General features: G+C 39.0%; 1 protein-coding gene across 4 annotated transcripts in view; it reads left to right on the forward strand.

The window, feature by feature from the left end:
* CUX1 (cut like homeobox 1) overlaps positions 1-14,897 on the forward strand; it is a 399,694-nt gene that overhangs the window by 145,790 nt on the left and 239,007 nt on the right. The window lies entirely within an intron of this gene.

Genomic DNA, 14,897 nt, shown 5'->3' on the forward strand with positions numbered 1-14,897 from the left:
TTGATCGGTTGCTAACCACTTTGGAGTGGGAAAGTCGACCGTTGGACTCATGTTGATGGAAGTGTGCAGGGCCATTAATTGTATCCTGCTCCAAAAGTCTGTGACTCTGGACAATGTGTGAGACATTGTGGATGGCTTTGTACAAATGGGCTTCCCAAACTGCGGAGGGGTGACAGATGGCACACACATTCCGATTCTAGCACCAGACCACCTAGCCACCGAGTACATTAATTGGAAGGGGTATTTCTCAGTGGTTCTCCAGGTGCTTGTGGATCACCATGGATGTTTCACAGACATTAATGCAGCCTGGTCCAGAAAGGTGCATGACACACGCATCTTTCGAAACACTGGCCTGTTCAGGAAGCTGCAAGCAGGGACTTTCTTCCCGGACCAGAAGACCCGTAGGGGAAGTCGAAATGCCCATTGTGATCCTGGGAGACCCTGCCAATACCGTAATGACGTGGCTTATGAAGCCATACACGGGAGCACCTTGACAGCAGCAAGGAGTGGTTCAACAACAGGCTGAGTAAGTGCAGAATGACTGGTGAGTGTGCGTGGATTTGAGGAGCTCCCTTATAGAGCCATGCTATCTTGAGCTTCGTGGTACCTGAGATCTCTCATATTGTTTGTTTGAAGCACTTCACTCAAGGGAGTCAGTTTTTTCTCCACTTCGTATTTGCTCTTAGGTGCCCATAGCGATGCATACTCAGCTAGATATTCTTTTCTGCGCTGTATATTAGAAATGTGACTGTATCGGGGTGTAACAATAGGTAAAAATAAAACAGGTATGAAAAGCGATAGATAGATATTGAATTGCAACACAGAATGTGTATGGATTCATCTGAGGCCCTGGACATTGTAGGAATTCCTTGATAAGTCCATGTGCAGAATGCTGGTCCCCAAGTGGTCAGAGTTAAGGGCACTGTGTTGGTCTATTTGAATTTACTGCTGATTCCACTTTCTTTTACTGCTTTGTATGATAACTTGAATGACATACTGTGGTGTTTGATTTTTTTTTTTTTTTTTAAAGTAAGCAGTAGGGGTCCTATTCCTCTGTTTAAGAGTTGCAGCACATTGGAAATGGGATACACATTTTATAATACATGTTTTCCACAACAGGAGTTTTTTGGTTAAATCACAATATATTGCTGATTTTTCTCTGAGGAGCCGAAAGCATTTAAATAGCTTCATTTCCAGTTAAGTATACCTTTATTTAAGTCAAGTAACTGTATATATAATTTTTACAATAATGGATCATAAAGAATAGGAAAATACATTTCAGATGAGTGGTTGACAGCTTTATATCCATTTTAGCTGTATGGTGGATCAAGGATGTTTGCCATGAAGATAGGAATAAGGTAAGAAGTCTGAAGCTTAGGTTAAAATGATTGTAGATAACTTGATCTGTACTTGCTATATATGGTCATACAAGAAAAGTCTGCACAAATCCTCAAGACATTTATGGACTTCTCTGATTCATCTGTCAGAGCCAACAGCTTCAGCCAAGAGATAGGGAATTTGTTAAACTGCATTAAGTTCCTGAATAGCTGCAGCCCATAGGAGCAACTGCTTATTGCGTGTGCTCACAAGGAAAGGGGGGAGGGGGAAATACAGTGCATTATGAAGGCCTTGCAGTTGGTAACAGTTTCAGAGAATTTGGATGCCAATAGAATTCCCCAGAAAACACAAGTAATTTATTTTGCCATTGTCAAAACAGTTACTTTCTAAGTGATCAGTCTCCTATACAAAACAGAATTTTTGTAACAATAAAACTGTTTTTTCTTTAAGTGCAATTTCTTACCTCTCCCTTCTATGTTAGGAAAAGAGCAGCCAGTACTCATGCTGTTGATATATTCATACACAAGTATGTCTCATTTAGTGCATTGTGATTCACTGCTATGCTTGAATGCTTTCAATGATAGGGAAAAAAGTGAGCACAGAGACAGTAAAATGTTTGGGTTTTTTTCTTTACTTCAGTCCAGTTGGTTTCTTTTCCTGGTCTGTCTCTTTCGCCTACAATATATTAGAACAGTTCACAGTTCAGTCTTATAAATTTGGGAATTAGTCCCAGTGGAGACTACATATTACAATTGTGAGAAGGTGCTGCTGTTAGAAACTTCTTAGAGTTGAATTAATGAAATACACTTTGTTTGGTGGGGGAAAGAGTATTGAATAACTGTTGTATTGAGTTTGCTCTGACTCCTCCTTAATTGATTCCTTTATATCTATTGTACCAGTTTCCACCAGAGCATACGCACTATGGGCCTGAGCCTGTTTCCATTGATTTTGGTGGGAGCAGGGGCAGATCAATTGTCACACTTTAGATTTTTTCTGGCAAAAATTCTAATTATAAAATAGAAGAACAACCTCACAAGTTAATCAATTGCTAGAACAACATCAGAAGATCTATACTGTATTTGTGATTTAGGTCAACAGAAAGATAAAAATTCAGCTCATCAAACTTTGGGCTCGTATTAGTGGGTGCACTGACTAAGGCAGCATTTCTCAAATGCGGCCATCGGGCCTTTCTTGCAGCCGTAGTCTCCTGGGCTGTGACGGGGAGCAGGGAAAAGTAGCTCTCCCTCCTCCTCCCTGTTGCTCCTGGATGCACCGCCTTGGTGTTGGTTGCTGGAGCCATCAGCAGGGATTGGGCTCTGCCCCCCTCTGGAGTCACCTGGGGCACAATGCTGGAGGAGCAGGCAGCCAGCGAGTTCCCCACTTTTCCTGGAGCGGCGGGGCTCAGGCTTTGGGCTTTAGCCCTGGGGTGGCGGGGCGGCAGGCTCTGGACACGGGGCTTGGAGCTTCAGGCTCTGGCGGCAGGCCCCAGGCTCCAGCCACACGGCTTCGGCCTGGGTCCCATCCTCCAGCTGTGAGGCTTCGGGCTCTTGCAGCAGAGCTTCGGGCTCCAGCCCCCCTCACCCCCATCTCCCCATACCTTCCCTCCAGGCTTAATTTGTCCCCAGGCTTGCCAGGGCTGAGTAGGTCTGCTGCGAAAAGTGATACTTGTATGAATGTAAATATCACTTTTTCCAACAGACTTACTAACTAGCAACAAATAAATTACAATGATTTGGACATGTGTGTGTGCATATTTATTTGGCTTTCCTAAAGCTAATTAAGCATTTTAGGAAAGTGTGAGAACGGCCACCAGCATTCTGAGGCCACCAGATTTTGTCCTGAGAACCCCTGGACTAAGGTAACATTAGATTAATTTGTGTATTGACTTTTGATGTACGAGTCTTTTTGTTGGTTTGTCACCTTCTTGGAAATCTTGTGGTACTAGCTTGACTGCATTTAAATGGTAATTGCTCTTAAGCATATGGGAAACTGTAATGTGTTACAGTGGATAGACTTGCTTCACTAACCTATTACAATGAGACACTTTGTAGTGAAATCTGGGTGCCTCTTTTAATGTTAAAGTACCATTTTTAATGTTGAAGTTCCCTTTACTAACCTCAGACCTTGCCAGAGTCCACTATACTGCTCTCTCCATTGAAATTAGTGAAGTTGAAACGCTGATCCCCTGAAAAATTTGACAGTTACTGCACATATGCACTACATACTTATTTAACAATCATTTAATCTGTTCTATCAAATATAATTTAATATGAAAAATTGTATTATAGCTATACCACACATTTCCTATTTTTTTTAAAAATTAAATTGGGGTTTTTCCCATAGAGGAACCACTCTCCGTAAGCAAACAAATGGCTATAACCAAGGCTGGGAGGGATTGGGGGATGGGGAAGAATGGTTTGGAAGTATCAAGATGATGATGATTTTAAAAAAAATGTATTTATTTTCCCCTTCCTCTGAAGCATCAGGGATGGCCCTGGTTGGAGATGGGACATAGGATGGGGAGGGCCTGGGTTTTGAGTTGGCACCAAGCATATTCATTCTCTCTCTCTCTCTGGTGGTTGGCTGGCTGGTTCTTGCTCATATGCTGAGGGTCTAACTTAGTGGTTCTCAAACTTTTGTACTGGTGACCCCTTTCACATAGCAAGGCTCTGAGTGCGACCCCGCCCCCCCATTATAAATTAAAAACACTTTTTAATACATTTAGCACCATTATAAATGCAGGAGGCAAAGTGGGGTTTGGGGTGGAGGCTGACAGTTCACGACCCTCCATGTAACAACCTCGTGACCCCCTGAGGGGTCCCGGCCCCCAGTTTGAGAACCCCTGGTCTAACTGATCACCATATATAGGGTTGTAAGGAATTTTCCCTTCGATCAAATTGGCAGTTTTTTCACCTTCCTCTGTCGTGTGTGGGTGGGGGTCACTTGCCAGGTTTATCTGGGCATATCTCAATCATTTCCCTGCCCTTGCAGGGGCTTCAGGCACCAGTGCACCTCAATCCCCCCTATTCTCTGCATATGGCACATAATAGTCCAGTCTCCTATGTGCTGCAATACTTTGGTCTAATTCCAGTTGTTGGGTTTATTGTGCGGGTGCTGTTGGTGGCCTGTGCTATACAGGAGGTCAAGCGGTGGCTCCTTTTGGCCTTAGAATCAGTGTCACACAGTTTTAAGATTTTTTTTATTGTGAAATTTGTAATAGCTCTTAAAATATTTAAAGAATTAATAGGAATATATTATTGGGACACGTAAAGTGTTTGTATGCCCAGTGCCTCATTCATAGCGACGGCCCCATAACCTGTTTGTCCAGTTAGGTGTTCCTGCAGTACCACATTCTGTCATGAACATTTTATGCAGAGATTCCTTAACAAATGGATTTAATATAGTTTGTTTGGACCATTCATTAGATAAATGCACATATTCTCTGTTTAAAAATACATATGTGTAAAACATCCTAATGCATTAACTTTTAAAACTGGTATATGGGTAAGTGCCAAATTTCCACAGATCATAACTTTATACAAATATGAAGCTATGTAAGGTTTTTGCTTTGAATACATTTTCTTTTAGTAATGCTATTCAGGATGCTAGGTGTGACAGTGGTTTTGTGATATAAACACCTCAATCAGTCCACGTGAATCTGTCTAAAATAGCAATAATGTTCAGACCTTTTCTCAATGTTTGAGATGTTCTAAGGAAAAATGCTTTGCACTTTTTGGTTAGTTATGCTGTTCTGACCCTGACCATTTCAGATCAAGATTCTGACTAATATTATGTGAGGAAGGAACAAATACTGTGAGGACTCATGAATGTTTTCGCCAGTAAAGAGAGAATTAGACAACTTGGTTATTGGAGAGCCAGAATATGGCCCATTACAACCACACAAATGAGTAAATGGACCTATATTTAGACACATGGTTTGCGGAGGCGGGAGTTGACTCACATGTATTTGTTCACAGTCACTGAACATGACTTTGAAAAACCTATCCATAAGTCAGATCCAAGTATGGAAAAACCAAACACTAGAATCTGCAACTTCCTCTGTCATCCTTGTGCACAAAAGTTCTCTGAAATATGCAAGTTGTGTGTATGGATCTTGGAGACTAAAAGTTGGCCCTTTTGTTTTAATATTAGAACAGTAAAATTGCCCTTCTGACAAATTAAAATGCTACTAAATTAGGACATTAACTTTACAGAAAATATTCAACTATACCAAATTGACATACAAACTTATTAATCTTTTAAGGTGATTTTTTTTTATAGTTTTCTTGGCCAGCTATTTCTCTTTCATAAGAGAAACAATAGCTTCTCTTATGGCCAGAACTGCAGCCTGTTGAAATAAATGGAAAGTCTTCCACTGACTTAAGTGGGCTTTTGAACAGGCCTTCTCAGCACATCTACCTTCTACTTGAGTTTACAAGGAAGTCCAAATCCTTTGTCTACATTTCCTTTGCACCACATATCACAGGATTCTTATTTTACTGTGGGAGAGGAGGGAGGGGGAGACTGAGTGACAAATTAGGGAGCACTCTGATTCAAGCACAAAACACCATTACTAGCAGGCAGAATACAGAAAATTGCAGGCAAAATTATTTTTCTGAACTGTCTCTTTATGAAGTAGACTTACTTTAAAAAAGAAAAGTGTAAGTCTGCCTTTAAACCAGGATTGACACTGATTTGTAGTCTCTTATGGTGGGCTGTTAAACCTAAATGCATTTTCTGCAAGATGAATGCATCAGGATCTGATTAGGCCCATTGTATATTCTTCTGTTTTTTGTTTTTTGCTTAAAAAGCATGGTGATAATTACATTGTAAAAGTTCTAAATGCTGCACTGAACAGAGCTTTTTGTTATACAAGCTCTAATTCTGAATAATGAGTGAAGTATTTTGAACTTTCTCCTTCTGTAAGTAGGGTGGACAAAGTTTCAAAATGGAAAATTTGAGAACTGTAGCAGGTGAAGAAGGAAATAATACAGGAGGCCATGGTTTTGGTAAGGTGTCAGGGACATACTCACAGAAGGGCTTTGGCAACTGAATGGGGAGATCTCATGGGGATAAAGAAAGCAAGGGTAGCAATATTTGACAGACTAAGTTGGGAGTAGTCGTTTGGTTGCACATATTTGCACCTCCTCTGTCTTCAGTTTCATTAGCTCAGTTATGCACCTTCAGATAGCCAGAATCTGCAGGTGTTATTGAAAACTGGGAGAAAATGCCCTTTTTAAAAATCCAACAGGGATAATGGGACAAGATCTGAAAATTAGGATGTTCCTGGTTTTCTGGGAAGCATGGTTGTCCTACCATTAGCATAAGAATGGCTCCCTTCAAGGCATCTCAAGATCCTGTACTATTGACTAATTTTACACTTTGCCTCAAACTGCCAAAAATGCAGCTTTGTATTTATGATCACAGATTATACCTTCTATTAGACCTGTTAGGGTTTCTGAAAGAATGTTGATTGTTAGACATGATGTGTAACTCTGTTGACCTTGGATATGTACATAAAATTATTCCCGTTACAAGGTTTTTATCTGTGGAGCCATATATTCAGTGTCACTTGTCACCTTCTGCAGGTAGTTTAGTGCCACGATAATTAGCAATAAAGCAAGACAAAGTATTTGCAAGGGAAAACCCCTGTTAGCACAAGAGTTAATCCATAGGTTTTAAAATCGATTCAGTTGTTTGAAAATATGTCCAACTTTCCCATTCAGTGGTGATCTGTTCTTTCTCACTGAGCTTTGGGAAAATAAAAATGTAACAGATAAGGTTAACAACAAGTGAGGAGATGGAAAAAGCAACTTTATTGTAATTTTTAAAATGAACTTCATAAGAAAATAATTCTCATCTTTAACATTGAAGAAAATAAAATTATCAGGCTATAGATTTTAGCCCCTTGTAAAGATTGTCATTTGATATTTTCAGTAGTTTCTCCTTTGTTTGAATGAATTTGTTTTGTTGGCAACAACAGTTCAAAGTTTCATAATTGTTTCTGTTCATGTCATTTTTGTCCAATGTTAACTGTGTTATAAGTGACCATAAGGTTTTTAGCATGTTTCTAAAATGTGTAGCTGGCTAAATTGACCTGTAAAGTGATATAAAAAAATTGCTTTGACATAAGTGGATACCACGGTGCTTCTGTTGCACAGTTCATGCTGTAAACAATTTTGAAGGTAATCAATAAGTGTTTGCACATTGCTGCATAGGTACTGAAGAAAAAGAAATAAAAAGCTTACAAGTTTTTAAATTGGAAGAAATTATAAGATCCTTCAAAGTCTGACTCTCCTGAGTAGTTCCATTGAAGTCAATGGGCCAGATCACACATGCCCATGGTAAATAAAACAAAAGAGAAAAACAAATACTGGAGGTGGTTTCAGCAGGAAATCTCTGCAAAGATCTCCTTACAGAGATTCCCCTCATGTTTTTCTGCTGGGAGGGGTGCAAGGTCTGCTTCTCTCCCCCATATCTACTGATTAGACCGTTGAGTCTGCCCAGAAACTCTGCAGAATCACGGGCAATCCACTCAGAGGCCCCATAACCTGCTTGAGCGCTTCTTTGCAGGGTTTGATGAAAATGGGCATGATGCTACTAAGAAAGCTGAACCTCCCTTCTAGAGACTTGATCTTTTCCTCCACCTTCTTCTAGGGTTACTCACATAACTAAAGCTTTGCAGGATTAGGACCAAGATGACTGAACATCCATCTTTTTCAAAGAAACCTTTTATGTTTAATAATATCGGAACTCGGAGTGAGAATTCTGCCTACTGCATAGAAGATTCTATGGTGGGGTACAACATTCTAATTTCTTTGTTTTGGGGATAGTTCATACTTTTAAACTGGAATCCCCAGTAAATCAGCCTTTTCACAAATAGAATATTCTTTCATTTCACTGCTGGTGGACCCATACTCTGAAAAAATAGGTCAAGAACAGTAATCTAATTCTTCTGCTAATAAATAATTAAAGCTAATGGAATTTTCACGAGATATGTGAACTGAAATCTTTTTGAAAGAAGTGTGGTGTACATTCTGCTACTGTAAATCAAGATTATTTATTTATCAGTATGATAGGTAGAAACTTACCTATAAAATGTAATTTTAAATGATTTTTTTGTACAGAGGAGAAGCTGGAGTGTTAATGTGTTCTCATCTGTTAAAATGACCAAAAGTATCACATTAAATTGATAGCAACATGAATCATTCTCTAATGATTAGATACCAAGTAAAGGTTTTAGCAGCCTTAAGCAACAAGAAGCTTTACATCTCATTAAATCATACCATAAATTGAGCAACAGAATTGTTTGATCATATGATTTTTAACGTGCCTTATTTTAGGAAATAAATACCTTGTCTCAGCTCCTCTGCAATATCTGCTTGTGTATGCAACTAGGGTTTCAATTTGAAGGGCTAAACTGATTCCAGTGAAGTTTATTACACAAAAAAAAGGCGTAGATGTTTCCATTAATATTTTTTTTCAAAATTGTTTACCTGTGAGGGGGAAGGTATACTGGCTTTGTATTCATTCACAGAAGACTTATCTGTGGGCACAACTGGAAACAAGTAATAAAATACTGTAATCTCTGCCTATGTGTTATTTATGGTTATGAGTCAAACTTCAGATGACCACCATTTAGTAGTTAATTTTGCCTCTAACTGGGTGAAGCATATACGCATGCCAGATATTTGTAAGGTGGCCAGCGGAATTCTAACTAGAAGGGACAGCATTCAGATTTAACTTGTCAATTTCCATGTTGCCTGTAAACTTTGAGATACAGTTTGGGGCCTTAAAGCATGTAAGCAACACACCTCCAAAGTTGAGCGTGACTTTCCTCATCAAATGCTTTGTGCTTGGTTACTGGGTTATTTTTTTAGCTGTATGCAAATATAAAATAGAGTTTCAATCATATATTGAGATAATAGATGTGTGGCCCAAGCGTGGGCAATTCTCCCCTGGGAAATATTTTCCCATTCTAAAGAAATAAACAGTATGCTGTATACAAATACTTTTTGGCTAGAAGAGAGGTTTGCTACTGGCTGTCCCCTTTTTTAAGTGGTAATGTGGATTGAGCTAACAAATACCTCCCCCCCCCCCCCCCAAGTATTCTACTTTTTGTTTTTAAGTCTCATCGGAAAGCATCTGGAGTCATAATTTTCAGCCTTACCAATTTTCAGTGTAGGGCCAGTTGTTAGTTCCTTATTACATGTAGCCTAACAAGGAAGGACATGCAAAAGGGTAAGATGGCAGAAAAGCCTTAGCATCTTCTTGTGATGAGCCAGCTCCAAAATAGAATGTGACAGCTGAACTAATGATGTCACTGATGCTGATACAACTGGGCTGCTTCTCATTATGATTTCTCCGCCAGATACTTTGACATTCACCAGCCAACGTGCACCTAGAATAGATAATCTAGAGGACAGATCATAGAAAATGTGGCACCATAGGTAACGGGTGGAACACTTTCCCTGCCCTAGTGGATGTGTTCTCCCCCCCCCCCCCCCCGTCTCCCCTCCTCAAATGGATACAGTACTTTTGTGGATGATAAAGCTGTACAGGTCAAGACAATGTTGTAAAACCACTTTATCAAACCAGGGTCACAGGGCTTTTGTTGTGGCATTTTAGAGATGAGCTTTTTGGACGTAAATGAGATGAAGTAGTCTAAGGGCCTGTCTACACTACCTTGTCATTCACAGGTGCTTAAAGTCCTCCTCCCCCATCCCCCCAAAAACAAAAGTTTTGCCATGGCAAGTGGCAGTGTAAATGGCTTGTTGTTGGCAGGAGCGCTGTCCTGTTGACAGCGTGAACCCCGCTTGTAGGGGGTGGAAGTATTTTGTCGGCAAAAGTGCCAACAAACAGCAATTACACTGTCTGACTTTTAGCGACAAAGCTGTGTAGTGTAGACAAAGCCTAAGAGAAAGCAAAAGGTCCTGTGTAGCTTCAGAGAGAAAGTAAATTAAAAGTGCAGTGTTGCTAGCCTAATCCTGAGTTGGTATATCTGCATACACCAGTGCAATATATGAAGATGGTAATAGATAAATAATACAATCTGGATATCAAAAAGACAAATTTGGTGTCCAATTTTGTATCCTAGGTTTACTGTTGCTTCATTGTCTGAAGGGTTATTTTTAATGCCAATGAAAAAGGAGTTAAAAAAATTATTGGGATTCAGATTTCATTGTGTAGCTCTTTTATCAAAATGTAAAACTGGTTGTTTCTTCTTACTTTAAAGAGAAGAGATACCATATTGGCCTTCAATGTTGTACAGATTTGATCTTGATAGCGCTACAACATACTAATTCATACTTTTTTGGGGTGCTGAGTTCGTCTCTGATAGAGGAGCTTTCTGAAAAAGGCAGTGTCCTGATAAATCATCCACAGAGAGAGCACATTTAGATGGCAAGGAAAAATATGCTTCTAATTTGATCGTATAGGAGCACTTGAGTACAGTCTTTGATGCATTTGTGTTGACAAATTATCATTTGTTCTAATGTTCAGTTGAATGTACCCTTTCTAGCTGTAGTGTTGAATCACAGTGATATGCTACAGAGCTGTGTGTGAGGGCTGGATTTGGTTGCAGCTCCTATTTTGATCACAGCCCAGACAATAAAGGCCACTACATTTTAAAAGGATAATAAGTCATATGGTGTCCTTGCTAACCAACATTACAGGTTCCTATGGGTCAGAATTGAGCGTCCTTATTTTTGTCCAGTTTAGGGCAGAGAAGGTAGAATTATATCTGACATTAGTATAATATTTGGAGCCATAGTCTGGTAAGTAATTTCTCAAACTGCCAAAAATAAATCTAGCAGGAGTGATTTAGCTGGTGACTCGGGGCAAACGTAGTTCTGACTACTTCTGTGGTTTTCTTTTTACTTCCTCTCTTTTGTGAGATGTCTGAAGTTTTAATGCCAGTTAGCCTAGTAAGCACTTATAAAACTACTAGACCAAACTAAAACAATTTGCAAAAATAACGAGCAGGTGAAAATGCATAGTCATTTCTTCTGGTGTGTGATACTCAGTTCAGTTTACTTACCATTCCTTTCAAAGGTGCACTTATTTTGGGTGTTTTTAAAATACTGGAGCAGAATATAAGTTTTTTTTTTTTTTTGGTCATTCTTCTCAAAGTTTATTGTTACATGAAGGAGATAAGATGAAGAGTGTTAAGTGCCACACCTTTATTGCCCTTAGCTACCATTCCAAGGTATCAAAGCCTCTTACATGTTTCAATTGCCTGTATTAAGTGATCACCACTCCAGCAAACCCAAAGACTGATTATAATTGGTCCCCAATTCAATAGCACCCTCTAATAGAGGATTGGCTGAATCACTTTGAATGTCAGAGCCCATAAAGGGAATAAACTGGTTAGTCTCTAAGGTGCCACAAGTACTCCTTTTCTTTTTTCTTTTTATGAATACAGACTAACACGGCTGTTACTCTGAAACCTGTCATAAAGGGAATGTCGTATACACTCATAGGATGCATCTACCCCAGGAAATTTTTTAAACATAGTTTTACTAATGGTGGAAGCTGTAGAATAAACGTGGCACAAGTATTTCTGCCACCATGTCATGTAATCCTGCTTGTTAGTATTTTGCGTACTTGGAGGATGCATTTGGAAGTCTGATGTTAGAACTTGGAGGTGGGTGAATGGAGAGCCATGTTTCAAGTTGTAAATATATTTGACTGTAGGCTTAGAAATTGCAATCTGTTTAACTGGAATTTTAAACAATTACTCAGATTTCACAGGTCATTTTTAAAATGACTCAACGGTCAAATTCAGAATTGGTGTAACAAGCACAATTTTCCCGATTACTATTAGAGTTACACCAGGGTTTCATTTGGACCTTATGCTATACTTTGAGATGAAGCTTTTTGCTCCTTAAAATAGAAGCTTTGTTAGCCTGAAGTATTTATCAGTGCTTTGATACTTTAAATTCTGACCTATTTAAATGTCTGCTGTTTTTGTGTTGTGATGTAATAAATCATTCAGGCTGTTTGGGGAGGCACAGCGTTCCCTACCTGGCCCTCCATACTGTTTCGCAATCCTGATGTGGCCCTTGGGCCAAAAAGTTTGCCCACCCCTGCCCTACCAGCAAGTTTCACAGGTTGACTGTGTGTTGTGTGAAGAAATACTTCCTTGTGTTTGTTTTAAACCTTCTGCCTTTTAATTTGATTGGGTGACCTCTGGTTCTTGTGTTATGTGAAGGAGTAAACACTTCCTTCCTTACTTTCTCCACGCCATTCATGATTTTGTAGACTTACCATATCCCCACCCCCCTTATTCACCTCTTTTCTAAACTAAAGAGTCCCAATCTTTTTAATCTCTCCTTGTATGGAAGTTGTTCCATGTCTGTAATCATTTTTGCAGCCCATCTGTGTATCTTTTCCAATTCCAATATATCTTTTTTGAAACGGGGTGACCAGAACTGCATGCAGTATTCAAGGTGTGGGTATACTATGGATTTCTATTGTAACATTTTGATATTTTCTGTCTTATTACCTGTCCCTTTCATAATGGTTCCTAACATTGTTAGCTTTTTTGACTGCTGCTGCACATTGAGCAGATGTTTTCAGAGAACTATCCACAATGATTCCAAGATCTTTCTTGGGTGGTAACAGCTAATTTAGATCCCACCATTTTGTATGTATAGTTGGGATTATGCTTTCCACTGCGCATTACTTTGCATTTATCAACATTGAATTTCATCTGCCATTGTGTTTCCCATTCACCCAGTTTCCTAAGTTACTTTTGTAACCTCTCCACAGTCCTCTTTGGACTGAACTATCAGTGTTCTAATCAGTGTTTTAGTTGGGTGCTAAAGAGAGTTTTATATGGCTACCATGGTATTCTTATCATGAGATGGATGTGTACTGTAAGGTGATAGTCATATGATACAGTGCAAAGCCATGCAATGAAATTGAAAGACTGTGTGATAAATTATACTTACAACATAGTTCTTCAACTAATCATTTGTCTTTGACACCTTCACCTGCATTCTGGGCACTAATTCATCCCAGTTAGGACTTCTGATATATAAACCCTCTGAAACAGCTTCAGAGAATTGGAATATGAAATGGCTTCAAACAACTGCCATTAAAAAAAAATTAATCTGCCAGAAAATTGTTTCCATTTCCTCCAAGAAATTACACTCATGTAAGAACCAGGATGGGCAAAATTAAGTTCAGGTTCAAAGAAAAAGGGTTTTTACCACTGGTAAGACAAAATTCCTGGCTTTCTATGAGGGCCGAGTTTCTAGAAGTCTCTAATATATTGAACCTTGAAATTGTGCCATTTAAATTTGTTTTTAAAAAGATAATTTTTCAAAGTTTTTCTGACTTTGATATTCATTATAACTAGGGGACTCTGATTTTACAGATGGAAGGATACAAAAAGTAGCCAATTTTTAGAAAGGTTGAAGAACAGCTTTTTGTATTAAAACATGTATGGCATGGTTGTATGAAGTGGTATAAAGTTTCAGTGACACTTGTTTGGGATGATTTGTGCAGCTCATGGCTTTGCCACTTGTAATGTTGCCAATCCATAAGTCATACCAATAAAATCTTAATGCAGCACCTCCCTGTTGTTGTGTGTAGTCTCTATATTTTAGGTATATTTACAAGTATATAAACTATACAAGTGCTGCATATGGTTCCACAGTTGACTTTTGCACTTCAAATAGGGATTTAACCACTTGAAGAATCTACAGAATATTCTCCCCAGTTACAGCACTTACTTTTTGGGCATAGAATGAATTTTCAGAATTTATAAGTACATCTGTTAATTAGAATTAAAATGAGTTTAAAAGAAGGTCCTTTAAGAAATTTAGTACTATCAGACCACTGTACTATGTTTTTGCCCAAATGATCTTGATGGTGAAGTAATAGACTTTTCAGATTTCCCATGTAGTATGTGTAGGTTACATCTGAAGCCTGTTTAATTTTTTTTTTTTAAGGATTAATGGCCATTTGTTGCCATCATACTTCATAACTGAAAGACTCTTCTTTAGCAGGGGCTAACGAATAATGAATTCTCTGTAGAAGAACCACAAAGAATTCCCACTTTCAAAATGGCTACTATTTCTCTTTGTTCTCAAAGGCACTGGAATTACAGCAGCCCTTTACAAAAGTTCCCTCTTTCAATAGGGACGAAGCCAAACTGTCCTTGGTTAAGGTGGTGGCCCCTTAGGGTTGCCAACTCCGACTGAAGCTTTTCCAGGAGATTTTTACCCAAAATATCAACATGATGTAATGTCATTTTCTGAAAATATCCTATTAAAATCTCCTGGATTGCTTGCGATAGTCACTGGGAGATCAGTGCTGATTCTGGGAGGCTCCAGACCAATCCTGGATGGTTGGCAACTCTGTGGCTCCTCATGGCCTTTCCTCCTTTTGAGTGTAACTCCCATTAATGCAAATTCACACATGTCGAAGGAGACTTTGACTTAAATTCAGGGCTATAGTTAGAATGCTTTTCAGGTGGACACACACATTTACTTCAGATCACATTATTCACTTCACTGTTCCAATGGACTTATAAGACTAAAAGAGTTCAC

Source organism: Natator depressus, chromosome 17, assembly GCF_965152275.1.
Source record: "Natator depressus isolate rNatDep1 chromosome 17, rNatDep2.hap1, whole genome shotgun sequence".
NCBI lineage: Eukaryota > Metazoa > Chordata > Testudines > Cheloniidae > Natator > Natator depressus.